Source organism: Malaclemys terrapin, chromosome 2 (genome assembly GCF_027887155.1).
Source record: "Malaclemys terrapin pileata isolate rMalTer1 chromosome 2, rMalTer1.hap1, whole genome shotgun sequence".
NCBI lineage: Eukaryota > Metazoa > Chordata > Testudines > Emydidae > Malaclemys > Malaclemys terrapin.
The window spans coordinates 52697649-52711479 of NC_071506.1; positions in this window are offsets into that span (position 1 = coordinate 52697649).

Consider the following 13831-nt stretch of genomic DNA (forward strand, 5'->3'; position numbering starts at 1 on the left):
ACTCAAAGCTGGAGCTCCCCAGTCGAGTAGACCTTTTGGACGAAAAGGTCCAGCTTTAATGTCCCGTGACTTTGGGGCAGGACCTGGCTGCCCCTATCACTCTTTATAGTTTGTCGCATCGACCACCAGAGTTGGGTGTGGGTGAAAAGGTGTTCATACCCTTTCTGCAGCACAAAATAGCGTCTCTCCACCCCTTTAGAGGTAGGTGGTATCGAGGCTGGAGTCTGCCAGAGCACCTTAATAGTGTTCTGGATCGTTCTTATCAGGGGCAAGGCGACCCTAGATAGACCCTCTGGGACAAGGATGTCCACCACCAGGTCCGACTCCTCCGTGACCTCCTTTGCCTGGAGATTTAGGTTTAGGGCCACCCTCCTAAGAAGGTCCTGGTGTCCCCTGGTGTCCATTGCCGGTAGGGTGGTGATGGTGCCCGCCACCGCCTCATCTGGCAAGGAGGAGGCCCATGGGACTTGGTCTTCCTGCCCTTCTGGCTCTCTGGAGGCTGAGTCAGGTGCCTCGGACCCCCCCCAGTGACTGGAGGTGGCTCCAGTATAACTGGTGGTGCTGGTTCAGGCACTGCGCCTGAGCATGACAGCCCAGAGTCCCTGTCTCGTGCAGGGTCCTCAGGCGCTCTGGAGGTGTGGCGAACCACCGACGTTGCTGAGGGGGGCACATGGTGTGGACGCCACCGATGCAGTCCTGGAGCCCTGACCTTTTGCCTGATGATAGGCCCAAGGAGTCCAAAAGGGCCATTGTACTGGGCCCTGCCACTGAGGTGGCCAAGAGACCGCCGAGGCTGATGAGTCCCCAACTCTGTGGTGCTGAGACCAGTGCCGGGACTGCAAGTGGTTCCGGCTGCGTCGGGAGACAGAAGATTCAGTGTCTGACTCGGAAGAGTTCTTTGTGCCCGACCACGGGGGGTGGAGCCTGACGGCGCCATAACATTGTGGTCTTGCTGTGATGATGAAGCAGGGGCGCTGCTGCTATCGGTGCCGTTCAGGGTGCCGGAGATGGTGCCATATGTGGAGCTGCCATAGATGCCACAGACGGTGCCGTCGTCGGTGCCGCTGATGGTGCCTGAGCTTGCGGTGCTGGAGCTCGCATCTGCAGGGCTGGTAGGGTGACCAGAGAGTGAGTGTGAAAAATCGGGACGGGGGTAAGGGGTAATAGGTGCCTATTGTAGGAAAATGCTCCAAATATCGGGACTGTCCCTATAAAATTGGGACATCTGGTCACCCTAGGGGTCGGGGACTGCTCTGTCATGGCAATAAAGTTCTGCACTATCTCGCAGGTATCTGGCGTGGAGGGGAGGTCAAGCTCTTCCTCCAAATCCTCCCGAGTCGGGGAGTCCACCAGCACCAGACTCAACAGGCCTCCGGTTGGGGCCACAGTCAACGGTGCCGGGTCTTGAGGTCCAGACCGTGGGTGTCCCGGTGGGTAGGACGCACCCCGCTGGAATCCCCCGCGGCTTCTTAACAGGGAAACGACCCCTGTCCACCTTCTTTTTCTTATGTGGCACCCGGGACTGTGAGAGGTGCCTCCCAGTAGCACTGGCCTTACGAGCTGGGGAGCAGTGCCGATGCTCCTTGGAGGAGTCCTTTCTTGGTGCCGGGGCATCCCGCACCGAGGCCAGGGCACTGCGCACCAATGATGCCATTGCCATTTCTGGTGCTGGCTGGGGGCGGAGGGCCAACTCCATCAGGAGGAGCTTTAAACGATAGTCCCGCTCTTTCTTAGTCCTGGATCTAAAGCTCCTGAAAATTGGGCACTTGTCAGTGTGATGGCCTTCTCCTAGGCACTTGAGACAAGCAGCATGCGGATCGCCTGTGGGCATGTCTTAAACCCCTGCGACCGAGGCATGCCCTGGTGCCTGGGGAAACTAGGGCGGGGGAAAGCCCCCCAAAGTAAGCTTAGCTAACTAGAAACTACTATATAACTAATGATTTAACTATTTACAACTAAGAAATGGGAACCAGTAAGTAGGCACTTGCGAATGCAAGAGACTGAGCTGCTCCAACGACCGTCACTGACGGTAAGAAGGAACTGAGCAGGCGGCGGGTCGGCAGGGACCTATATACCCTGCCATGAAGGCGCCACTCCCGGGGTCTCCACAGCCGACCTGACGGGTATCGCTAGGGGAAAAACCTTCCAATGACTGTGCACGCAGCGTGCACACACCTATTGGAATGCACATGAGCAATCGCTCAAAGAAGAAACTCTGGTTTCTTCAGTAGTACTTCATACAGTCACATGGGCCCTTTTCTGGGATCAACTCTTCTGTTGTAGGATTTCTCAGAGTGGTTTATGAACACAGATCTCCACAATTTGATCATATGCACTCATGTCTTATTAAACAAATGTATTAAATTCATAGTTCTGTATTTGGCTAATTTCATTAATGCATTTATAGAAGAGTCAATGAATTCATCAGTTATTTGAAGTCACTGTATGAATTGCACCATTACATCTCTATGTGCTGCAAAACAAGCATTTAAGATTGCTTTTGTTTCCTCAAGTGGGAAACTGGGGGAAATGATTTGCACACCATCTCTCATACACTGTTGCAAATGTCTCTCCTTTCATCTTATTAAGTGTTTTATCCAGTCCATGGATAGTCCAACCACAATGGTTTTTTCTGTACATTGGATGAGCTACATTAATTTTCAAAGACATTTAGTTTGCAACTTTCCCATCCATCACTACCAAACCCATCTCTCAGCACAGAAATGTTATGTTATCTAGGACGTATGGAGCCTAAAGTCTCTAAAAGTGGCATTTAATAAACTAAACACAAAAATATTATGGATTGAAGCAGAGACTCTGTCTCATACAGACGATGATGGTGTGGGTGCGAGGTTCCATCACTCTTTCTAGCGACTTTGAATTTGCTTAAATGAACACTGCAGTTAGATTAGCATTCCAGTAGATGGCAATACACTACAGCAGATGCAATGATAGAGGCAAAAAAATAAAAAAATCCTTTACTTTGGGTATGTCTACACTACCCACCGGATCGGCGGGCAGCGATTGATCCAGCGGGGGCCGATTTATCGCATCTAGTCTAGACGCAATAAATCAATCCCCGAGCGCTCTCCCATCGACTCCTGTACTCCACCACCGCGGGAGGTGCAGGCGGAGTCGACAGGGGAGCGTCAGCAGTCGACTCACCATGGCGAAGACACCGCGGTAAGTTGATCTAAGTACGTCGACTTCAGCTACGTTAGTCACATAGCTAAAGTTGTGTAATTTAGATCGCTCTCTCCCCCCACCCCAGTGTAGACCAGCCTTAGTCTTCTATACAGGAAAAACATAAAATACAAAAAACAAACCTCTATGCTGCTATTGAACTGATTTAGTTCAACTCTTCTGCCACTGGCTTTCCATTATTGTTAATATTTGCATTCCCATACTACCTAAGAGCCTTAGTTCTAGACCAGGACCCTGTTGTGCCAGGCACTATACAAACAAAGAAAAAAAAAATGAAAAATCCTGCCCCAAATCTAGATAATAATCCAAGGATAAGACAAAAGACAACAGATGAAGACAGACAGATAGAAAGGGGAGTACAAAGAAACAATGAGACAGTATTGGTCAGTGTGATACGTAGGGGTCTCAACACACCAGTGGTCTAACCATTGCCAAGTTCTTTGTCAGCATCAAGGCAAAGGAGAATTTTAAGGAGGATTTTGAAAGAGGATAATGAGGTAGCGGTGTGGATATTTATGGGGAGCTTCTCCCAAGTATGAGAGGCAGCATAATAGAAAGCATGAAGGGGCCTTTTTGAACAAATGGGTTGGATTCAGAGGTGCTGGAACAAGGGGAAGCCAAGGTGCCGTGTCCCCTCCCCTACATTTAGGCAGAATCTGTTGCCACTGGTTGGCTTAACAAGTGGGTTATGGAGGCTGGCATCATGAGTTGATTAGAGATGGGAATCGACATCTCAGTAGTGAATGAAAAATGATAATGTGGCTAGGCTGTGGAAGGCCTTAAAAGTGAAGACAAGTAGCTTATGTCTGATGCAGTAGAGAAGCAGGAGCTAGTGGAGGGATGTAAAGGGTGACACAGTCAAAGCGACAGGCTAGAAACATGATCTTTGCAGCAGCATTCTGAATGGATACGAGCAGGACAAGATTGCATTTGTCAAGGCCAGAGAAAAAGAGGTTCCAGAAATTGAGATGCAAAATAATCTGAGTCTGGATGAGAGTTTTAGCTGTGTGGGTGGATAGGAAAGGTCATATCTTAGATATGTTACGTTGAAAGAATCCACAAGATTTAGACATAGCCTGGATGGGAGGACGTAGAGAGAGGTCCAAGTCAAAAAATGATGCCCTGAGTGACAGGCTAGATGGCGATGTTGTCCGTAGTGATGGGAAAAGGAAGTAACAGGGAGGGTTGTGAGCTGGGCAGGAAAGAGATTAATAGCTCTGTTTTAGCCAAATTGAGCTGGAGCTGATGGTTAGGCATCGATGAGACATCAAGCAAGACAGGCTGAGATTTCAGTTTGGATGGAAGGAGACAGGTCTGGAACAGAGAGGTAGATCTGTGAGTTGTCAGCATGGAGATGGCAATTGAATTTGTGTTTGAGGATGAGATTACCCAGAAAGAAGGTGTAAAATGAGAAGAGAAGGACACCAAAGACAGAGCCCTTTGAAACCTGCACCAAAAGTTGGAGGGGGGGGGGGGTGAGGAGAGTCCTCTGAAGAAGTGATTAAAGAGGTAGGAGGAGAACCAGAAGACAGTAAAGAAGCCTAGGGAGGACAAGATTTCAAGAAGACAAGCATCATCAATGTTGTCAAAGGCAGCTGACAGGTCAAGGAGGATGGAGTACTGATTCCAACCATCTTTCCCTCTTGCTTTACCATTCACAAGTCAGCTGAATTCCACAGTGACCTGTGAAGTGGCAGGGTACCAATGGCTAATGATAGTATTATTATGTCACACCAAACCATTGACAGAGATGACTGTTAGCAAGACAGTAATCTTCCTCAAAGCCCCCCCCGAAACACACTGGACTCTGTTAGACTCTTTGGATGGACTATCTAATCAGGTCCTTTCCCCAAAATAACTGGTGCACTTTGCCTCAAATGGTCAGTCTGTAACGGGGTCTAGACTCACCACCGCTGGCGCCTCCTGCTGGTTGCTCTGTGAATTAGCTCTTGTCAGCTGCGCCGTGTCCTCTGCGCGTGGTGTCTCACCCGTTGTCTGCTCTGCTGATTTGGAAACCGCATTGCTCCCTGCTCGATGGTGTCTGCTTCAGGACACTGCCCTCCAGCAGTGCCCACCTCAGTGGCTACTGCCAGTCCTCATCTAGCCCCCGCTCACTGGGGCAGACTGCAGTCTGTAATTGCCACTCATCATTGGCAAGGGGTTAGGACCTGCTGCCTTTGCCTATCCCCAGGCTGCCCTTCTGCAGCCCCAGTACCTTTTTGGGCCTTTAACAAGGCCTGCAGCCTAGGGGTTTACAAGGCTGGAGCTCCCCAGCTCCCCTTTGCCCTTTCCCAGCACTGCTCCACTTCAGGTACCTTGCTCCCAGGCAGCTAGCCCTTCCCACTCAAGGGCTAGAGTGAGACTCCTTCAGCTCCTGGCCCCACAGCCCTTTTATCAGGGCCAGCTGGGCCCTAATTGAGCCGGCCACAGCTGTGGTTGCTTCCCCAATCAACCTAGCTTGGCTGCTTTTAACCCCTGCTTATCGGAGTGGGGCAGCTGCCCCACTACACAGTCTATGACAAGGAAATACTTCCCACACCAGTTATTACCAAAACCATACTCGAAACAAATCCAGTCCCATGATTGACTCCTGTTTGTCTAATGGCATCGATTTTGAAGTTCCACAGAATGTGCAGACTCTTTGAGTCAGGGACAGTAATTTACTATAGAGTTGTTCGGTGTCTAGCACAGCAGGATTCTGACCTGGTTGAAGCCTCCAGGTGCTACCACAATATAAATATTAAATTAATTTAAATAATGATTAGCCTAGGCTATGCCAATGACACTGTACATGAACTTTGTCAATGCAAGCAGGTATTTTATGGTGATTTGGACTTTGCACAGTCCAAGACTCACATTACTCATTCACAGTTACACTGTATCAAATGCAATTTTGGGTTGTGTCATTTAGGGGTAGGTGCAAACAGCAGAGTCATTCCCCTTTCCACGGGACTACTGCTGAACAAAGTAGTTGACTGGAGTCATCTGGATTCATAGTTAATCTAGAGCATCATCTAGTCAGGTCTCTGTTATATATATATATATATAAAGCCAGGGCCTTCTAACCAAATCATGGATGGTAACTATTTTATTAGCCACTGACCTTTCATTTAACAGCCTGAATCAAAGAGCTGGGTTGTTATTTGAAGACCTCCTATGATCCTTGGTCTAGACTCTGAGCATGACCGGTGAGATCTACATTAAATGCCACATTCTCAGCCTATGCTTCCAGGGACTAAGGTGTACAAACCCTCACAACCAATCTCCCCTGCACACAGTTTGCCATATCTTCAATTCACTGCAGTACTGTCACACTCTCTTGACAACCAAAAAGTTACCATTAAGAGAGACATCCTTCCAAAATGGATATCCAAATAGGGACCTCCAAGGTAGGCCAGATAAAATGCCAAATTCATGCAAAACCTGCATCATAAATGCAGATCTTAAGCTCTTCTACATAGAATCATAGGGTTAGAGGGGACCACAAGGGTAATCTAGTCTAACCCCCTGCCAAGATGCAGTATTTGTGGTGTCTAAACCATCCAAGACAAATAGCTATACATCTCATACCACATTTGTCTTGCAAATTGGATATTTCCATTGGACAAAATCCCATTTTTTCTTGGACTTCCCCCTATGTGACACTGATGGTTAGATTAATCTTTTCTCTATGCAACCCCACCCATTAGTGCTTTCTGCAGAAAATGACTTGGGGATCACAGTGGACGAGAAGCTGAATATGACTCAGCAGTTTGCCCTCATTGCCAAGAAAACTAACAGCATATTGGGCTGTACTAGTAGGAGCATTGCCAGCAGATCAAGGGAAGTGATTATTCCCCTCTATTCGGCACTGGTGAGGCCACACCTGAAGTATTGCGTCCAGTTTTGGTCCCCCCACTACAGAAGGGATGTGGACAAATTGGAGAGTGTCCAGCAGAGGGCAACGAAAATGATTAGGGGGCTGGCGCACATGACTTACGAGGAGAGGCTGAGGGAACTGAGGTAATTTAGTCTGCAGAAGAGAAGAATGAGGGGGGATTTGATAGCAGCCTTCAACTACCTGAAGGAGGGTTCCAAAGAGGATGAAGCTCGGCTGTGCTCAGTGGTGGCAGATGACAGAACTAGGAGCAATGGTCTCAAGTTGCAGTGTGGGAGGTCTAGGTTAGACATTAGGAAACACTATTTCACTAGGAGGGTGGTGAAGCACTGGAATGGGTTACCTAGGGAGGTGGTGGAATCACCATCCTTAGAGGTATTTAAGGCCCAGATTGACAAAGCCCTGGCTGGGATGATTTAGTTGGTGTTGGTCCTGCTTTGTGCAGGGGATTGGACTAGATGACTTCCTGAGGTCTCTTCCAACCCTAATATTATATGATTCTATGAACACCAGATTGAAAATTCCTAGCCTTTCACTCCCTTAGACCAAGGGAAACAGGCAAACCAAGCATTTTCACACAACTACCCTCCACCTCTCCCTGGAGAGTTGTTACAGTCCAGCACAAAACAGCTGGAATCGCTCATGAAAGCCAGATGTAAAATCACTCCCAGCCATTCACTCCCAGCCTCCTTTGATATGGAACTCTCCCTTCCTAAAAGTAAATGCCAGCGTCCCTCTGCCAGAGGCCAAAAAGAAGGTAGACAAAACCATTCAATTATTACATTTTTAAATGATATTTTTAGAGTCTCCGGTCCTTGAGTTCTGAAATGTTTCTCCTTTGCAACATATAAAGATTGAAGAAAGAACATTTCCCATGGAAAATAAATGTACTTTATGGTTTCAATCTGTTATATTTATGTGGTGACCTCCAAAATACCACATCTTTTAGAAGGCAAATCTTTTTTCCACTGACCCACTATAATTAAGGGAATTATATTTATCAAACAACTAAGACAGTTACTAAATAAGATGCTTCCTCAAATGTTTCCTCCCCCACAAATTTTCTCTTCTGTGTGATTGCTAATAAATCAGAGGTTAATTTTACAGTACTAGGATCATAAGTAAGTTTACAGTAAGCTGGATGGGGAGAAATATTTATTTTTGATAATTTTCCATAACTAATAATTTACTTGGATAGCTTATATGTGCGTTCCAAATAATACATTATTAGAGGCAATATTTTTAAGAAGTTTTATTACATTTTATGATATGTAAATGTAAAAGATTGATTATTATTGGTGGCCACATATTGTACTTTATTTCTGTGCTCTCTACTGATGAATTGCTTACTGTTGTAGAGCAATCAAATAATTTATATAGCATTTGTTATATTTGAACTGGCTTGACTTTTTAACTTCATGTTAGTATAATTTAATGCAGCATTATCTAGGTATAAATGTCACCCTATTATTCTCCATATGCATAGAAATCTGTAATCACAGTTAGGATAATTCTCGAAGGTATTGTGTTATCACATCCAGCTGGTGTTGGAAGACTGATGCAGAGAGGCAGCATGGTTTAATAGACAGAGCACAGTATTTGAAGATAATCAGGTGATAAGTAACAGTCAGCATGGATTTGTCAAGAACAAATCATGTCAAACCAACCCGATAGCTTTCTTTGACATGGTAACAAGCCGTGTGGATAGGGAGGAAGCGGTAGACATGGTATATCTTGACTTTAGTAAGGTTTTGAAACTGTCTAACATGACCTTCTCATAAACAAACTAGGGAAATGCAACCTAGACAGAGCTACTATAAGCTGGGTGCAAAACTGGTTGGAAAACCATTCCCAGAGAGTAGTTTTCAGTGGTTCACAGTCATGCTGGAAGGACATAACGAGAAGGGTCCTGCAGGGATCAGTTCTGGGTCTGGTTCTGTTCAATATATTCATCAATGATTTAGATAATGGCATAGAGAGTACACTTATAAAGTTTGTGGACAATACCAAGCTGGGAGGGGATGCCAGTGCTTTGGAGGATAGGATTAAAATTCAAAATGATCAGGACAAACTGGAGAAAAGGTCTGAAGTAAATAGGATGAAATTCAATACAGACAAATGCAAAATACTCCATTTAGGAAGGAACAATCAGTTGCACACGTACAAAACAAGAAATGACTGCCTAGGAAGGAGTACTGTGGAAAGGGATCTGGGGGTCATAGTGGACCACAAGCTAAATATCAGTCAACAGTGTAATGCTGGTGCAAAAAAAGCGAACATCATTCTGAGATGTATTAGCAGGAGTGTTGTAAGCAAGCCACACAAAGTAATTCTTCCACTCTACTCTGTGCTGATTAGGCCTCAACTGGAGTATTGTGTCCAGTTCTGGGCATCCCATTTCAGGAAAGATTGGAGAAAGTCCAGAGAAGAGCAACAAAAATGATTAAAGGTCTAGACGACATGACCTATGAGGGAAGATTGAAAAAAATGGGTTTGTTTAGTCTGGAAAAGAGAAGACTGAGAGGGTACATGATGACAATTTTCAAGTCCATAAAAGGTTGTTACAAGGAGGAGGGAGAAAATTTGTTTTTCTTAATCTCTGAGGCTAGAATAAGGAGCAATGGGTTGGACATTAGGAAAAACTTCCTAACTGTCAAGGTGGTTAAGCACTGGAATAAATTGCCTGGGGAGGTTGTGGAATCTCCACCATTGGAGATTTTTTAAAGTAGGTTAGACAAAAACCTGTCAGGAATGGTCTAGATCAGTGGTGGGCAACCTGTGGCCCATTGGCCGGGAACAGCGAACCACGGCCACTGGGAGCTGCGGGCGGCTGTGCTAATGTAAACCAACAGTCTGGTGGCCCACCAGTGGATTACCCTGACCAGGCGTGTGCGGCCCATGGGTCGCAGCTGCCCACCACTGGTTGAGATGATACTTAATCCTGCCATGAGTGCAGGGGACTGGACTAGATGACCTCTCAAGGTCCCTTCCAGTCCTATGATTCTATGATTTGGAGCCAGGAACTTCTGAATTCTAATCCCACTCTGCCATAGACTCTTTAGGTGGCCTTGGAAAAGTCATTTAGGCAAAATTTTCAAAAGTAGCCTCTAGCTTTGGGTGTTGCCAGTTTTTGGATGTTCTGTTTTAGATGGGTAGGGCCTGGTTTCCAGGTTACCCTAGAGAGAGCAGTGAGGTATGAGTCCATATTTTCTCCCACCAATCTGGGTGACTTTATAACTCAGTGCTAAGAGCTACCAGCAACTTCAGTTCATCCTTAATAAGTGAAAAGCAAGATAAATATTTCCTTTTATACATCATGTTTTTTAAACATACCTCTAAGTCATATTTCTCCATTCACTGTAATTTGATCCCCCGTTACTGCCTCTTGATGATGCTGGCTATGGAAATAGCAATAATGAGCCCAATCCTGAAGCCTATAATCAGGCAAAGGTCCCACTGGCCCATTTAACAACATCCTGCCTCACCCTTTATTTATAAGGAGTACATTTTTATTGGTGAGAGTAATTAACCACTGGAACAATTTACCACGGGTTGTAATGGGTTCTCCATCACTAACAATTTTTAAATCAAGATTGCATGTTTTCCTAAAAGATCTGCTCTAGGAATTTATTTTGGGGAACTTCTATGGCCTGTGCTATACAGGAGGTCAGACTATATGATCACAGTCGTCCCTGGCCTTTGGGATCTATTAATCTACTTTGATTTGCCAATGACCAAGTTATATGTCTATTTAGAGGAAAATTCTAACATTCATTTAACAATGGTTATGTCTAGTGAACTGATTGTACACTCAATTGCGCCCACATGCAGACACTCGGGGTAGGCCCAATCCTCCATTCATTTTCTGTGCAGCCGAAAAAAGGAGTAGGTGTTTTGCTGCTATTGCTTAGCTGGAGACAGGTCTCTTCAAGGCTTAATTGATAAGACAACTGAATGAATAATGGTTTCATTGTAAGATACAGCTTCATAACAAAAAGAGGCAAAAGGTTTAATTTATCAAAAAGAGCAAGACTAGATTCTGCAGAAAATAGATTGCAGAAAGATCCTAAAATCTTGGGATTCATAGACTATATTAAATGTAAATTTATTCATAGTAAAATAATAGAATACATATTATTCCATTAGACCCTATGTTCGACATTTAGTGATTTTTCTCTAAGTATGTGGCATTTCCCTGATAATTTCAAGTACTGGGAATACATTTTGTTTCTCTGCAGCAACTCTCTCTTACATTTTATGCACACAAAAAACATGTACATAAATTTGACATTTATTTTAAAAAGTACAGTACCGCCAAAAGAAAAATGAGGAATTCTTATTGGATCAACAAAACAGTCAGTAAACTGAATAAGTGACCAATAAGTTTGGTATGAAATATGGACTTCATTATGAGGACAATGTAATTTCAACCTGAAATGCTTACATTTTCCTTTTCAATTTCAGCAGGCTTTATTTTCACTTTCAAGAGACAGTTTGAGCTCCCTCTCGTGGCTAATACAGCATGTGACAATGTTTGTTCTAAACGGAACATAGAAATTCATACATGTATAGATTAAGGCCAGAAGGAACCATAATATTGCATAATATAGGCTACAGAACCTCCTACAGTAATTTCTGTGCTCATAACTTCTATTTGAGCAATAGTATATCTTTTTAAACGGTATTTAGTTTCTATTTAAACACTTCAAGTGTTAAAGAATGCACAGCATCTCTAGGTAAATTGTTCCAATGGTTAATTATCATCACTGACAAATTTGCACCTTATTACTAGCCTAAATTAGTCTAACTTCACCATCCAGCCCTTGGATATCTTTATACCTTTTTCTGCAAGATTAAAGAATGGTCTACGATCAGAAATCTTTTCCCCATGTAACTACTTGCAGACCAGGACCAAACCACCTTGTAACTTTCCCAGATAACTCACCTGAGAAGTGGCAGATCCCTGTTCAAATCCCTTATCAGGGAGAGAGGGAGAACTTGAACCAAAGGTCTCCAACATTCTGGTGTGTGCTCTAACCATGGGGCTAAAGATTATAAGGGAGGTCCACCTCCTCTCCCCAGCTGTTTTGTGTAGAGGTAGGCAGTATCTGAGCATGCCTACTAGATCCGGTCCTGCAGGCAAAATAGCCAAGTGCATGACTATGTTTCCACAGTTCGTGAATCATCATGGGTCTTAGGCAGGAGATAGGTGCCCACATAGGCATTGAGTTTTACTTTTTCCTGGGGGGTGCTCCACCCCGAGGCCCTGCCCCTTCTCCACCCCCTTCCCCCAAGGCCCTGCTCTCACTCTGCCTCTCCCTGCCCCCACTCCACTCCCTCCATGAGGCCCACGCCTGCCTGCCACTCTCCGCCCTCTCCCAAGCCCCTCCCCCAGCCACCAAACAGCTGTTTGGCAGCACCTTCGATCAGCTGTTTGGCAGTGCCCCCATTAGCTGATCATCGGCGCTGCCAAAAAAATGGTTACTCACCTTTAACTGTTGTTCTTTGAGATCTGTTGCTCATATCCATTCCAATTAGGAGTGCGCGTGCTGCGTGCAAGGGCCGTCGGAGAATTTTTACCCTAGCAACACCCGGTGGGTCAGCTGTGGAGCCCCCTGGAGTGGCACCTTCATGGCACTCGATACATACTCCAGCCGACTCAGCTCCCCCTCAGTTCCTTCTTGCCGGCTACTCTGACAGAGGGGAAGGGGGGAGGGTTTGGAATGGATATGAGCAACACATCTCGAAGAACAACAGTTACAAAGGTGAGTAATCATTTTTCCTTATTCGAGTGCGTGCTCATATCGATTCCAATTAGGTGACTCCAAAGCCTTACTTAGGCAGTGGGGTCGGACTGAAGCAACGTGGATTTTAGGACTGCTCTACCAAACGCTGTGTCATCGCTGGCATGCCGGACGATGGCATAGTGCAAAGCAAAATTGTGTACCAAGGACCAAGTTGCGGCTCTACAGATCTCCTGGATCAGCACCTGGGCCAGAAAAGCCACCAATGAGGCCTGGGCCCTTGTGGAGTGAGCAGTGAGGGGAGATACCACCTTGGGAAGAAAGGCCGGGTGAGGCCGAAGCTGCACCTTATCTTTATGGAAGATCGTGTAGGGTGGTTCCAAGGTAAGGGCTCTGAGCTCGGAGACATGCTGCGCCAATGTGATAGCGACAAGGAAAGCCATTTTCCAGGAGAAATAGAGGAGGGAGCAGGTGGCCAGTGGCTCGAATGGGGGCCCCATGAGTCTGGAGAGGACCAGGTTAAGGTCCCATGTGGGGAATGGCTGTCGAACCTGTGGGTAGAGACAGTCCAGGCCCTTGAGGAACCTGCCAACCATGGGATTGGCGAAGACAGAGTGGCCATTTGCCCTCGGGTGAAAAGCCGAGATGGCCGCAAGGTGAACTCTGACAGAAGATGCCGCTAGGCCCTGCTGGTTTAGGTCCAGAAGATACTCCAAAATGAGAGTCATGGATGCCTGGAGAGGGGGCATGTTGCGTTGAGTGCACCAGCACGAAAACCGCTTCCACTTAGCTGTATATGTGGCCCAAGTGGACGGCTGCCCATCAGTACTTGCTGCACAGATTCTGAACAGAGAAGTTCTGAAGGGTTTAGCCACGCAGCAGCCATGCTGTCAGGTGGAGAGATCGTAGGTCAGGATGGCAGAGGCAACCATGATCCTGAGTAATCAGGTCTGGAAAAAGAGGCAACAGGACTGGAGTGTCCACGGACAGTTCCAACAGCGTGGTG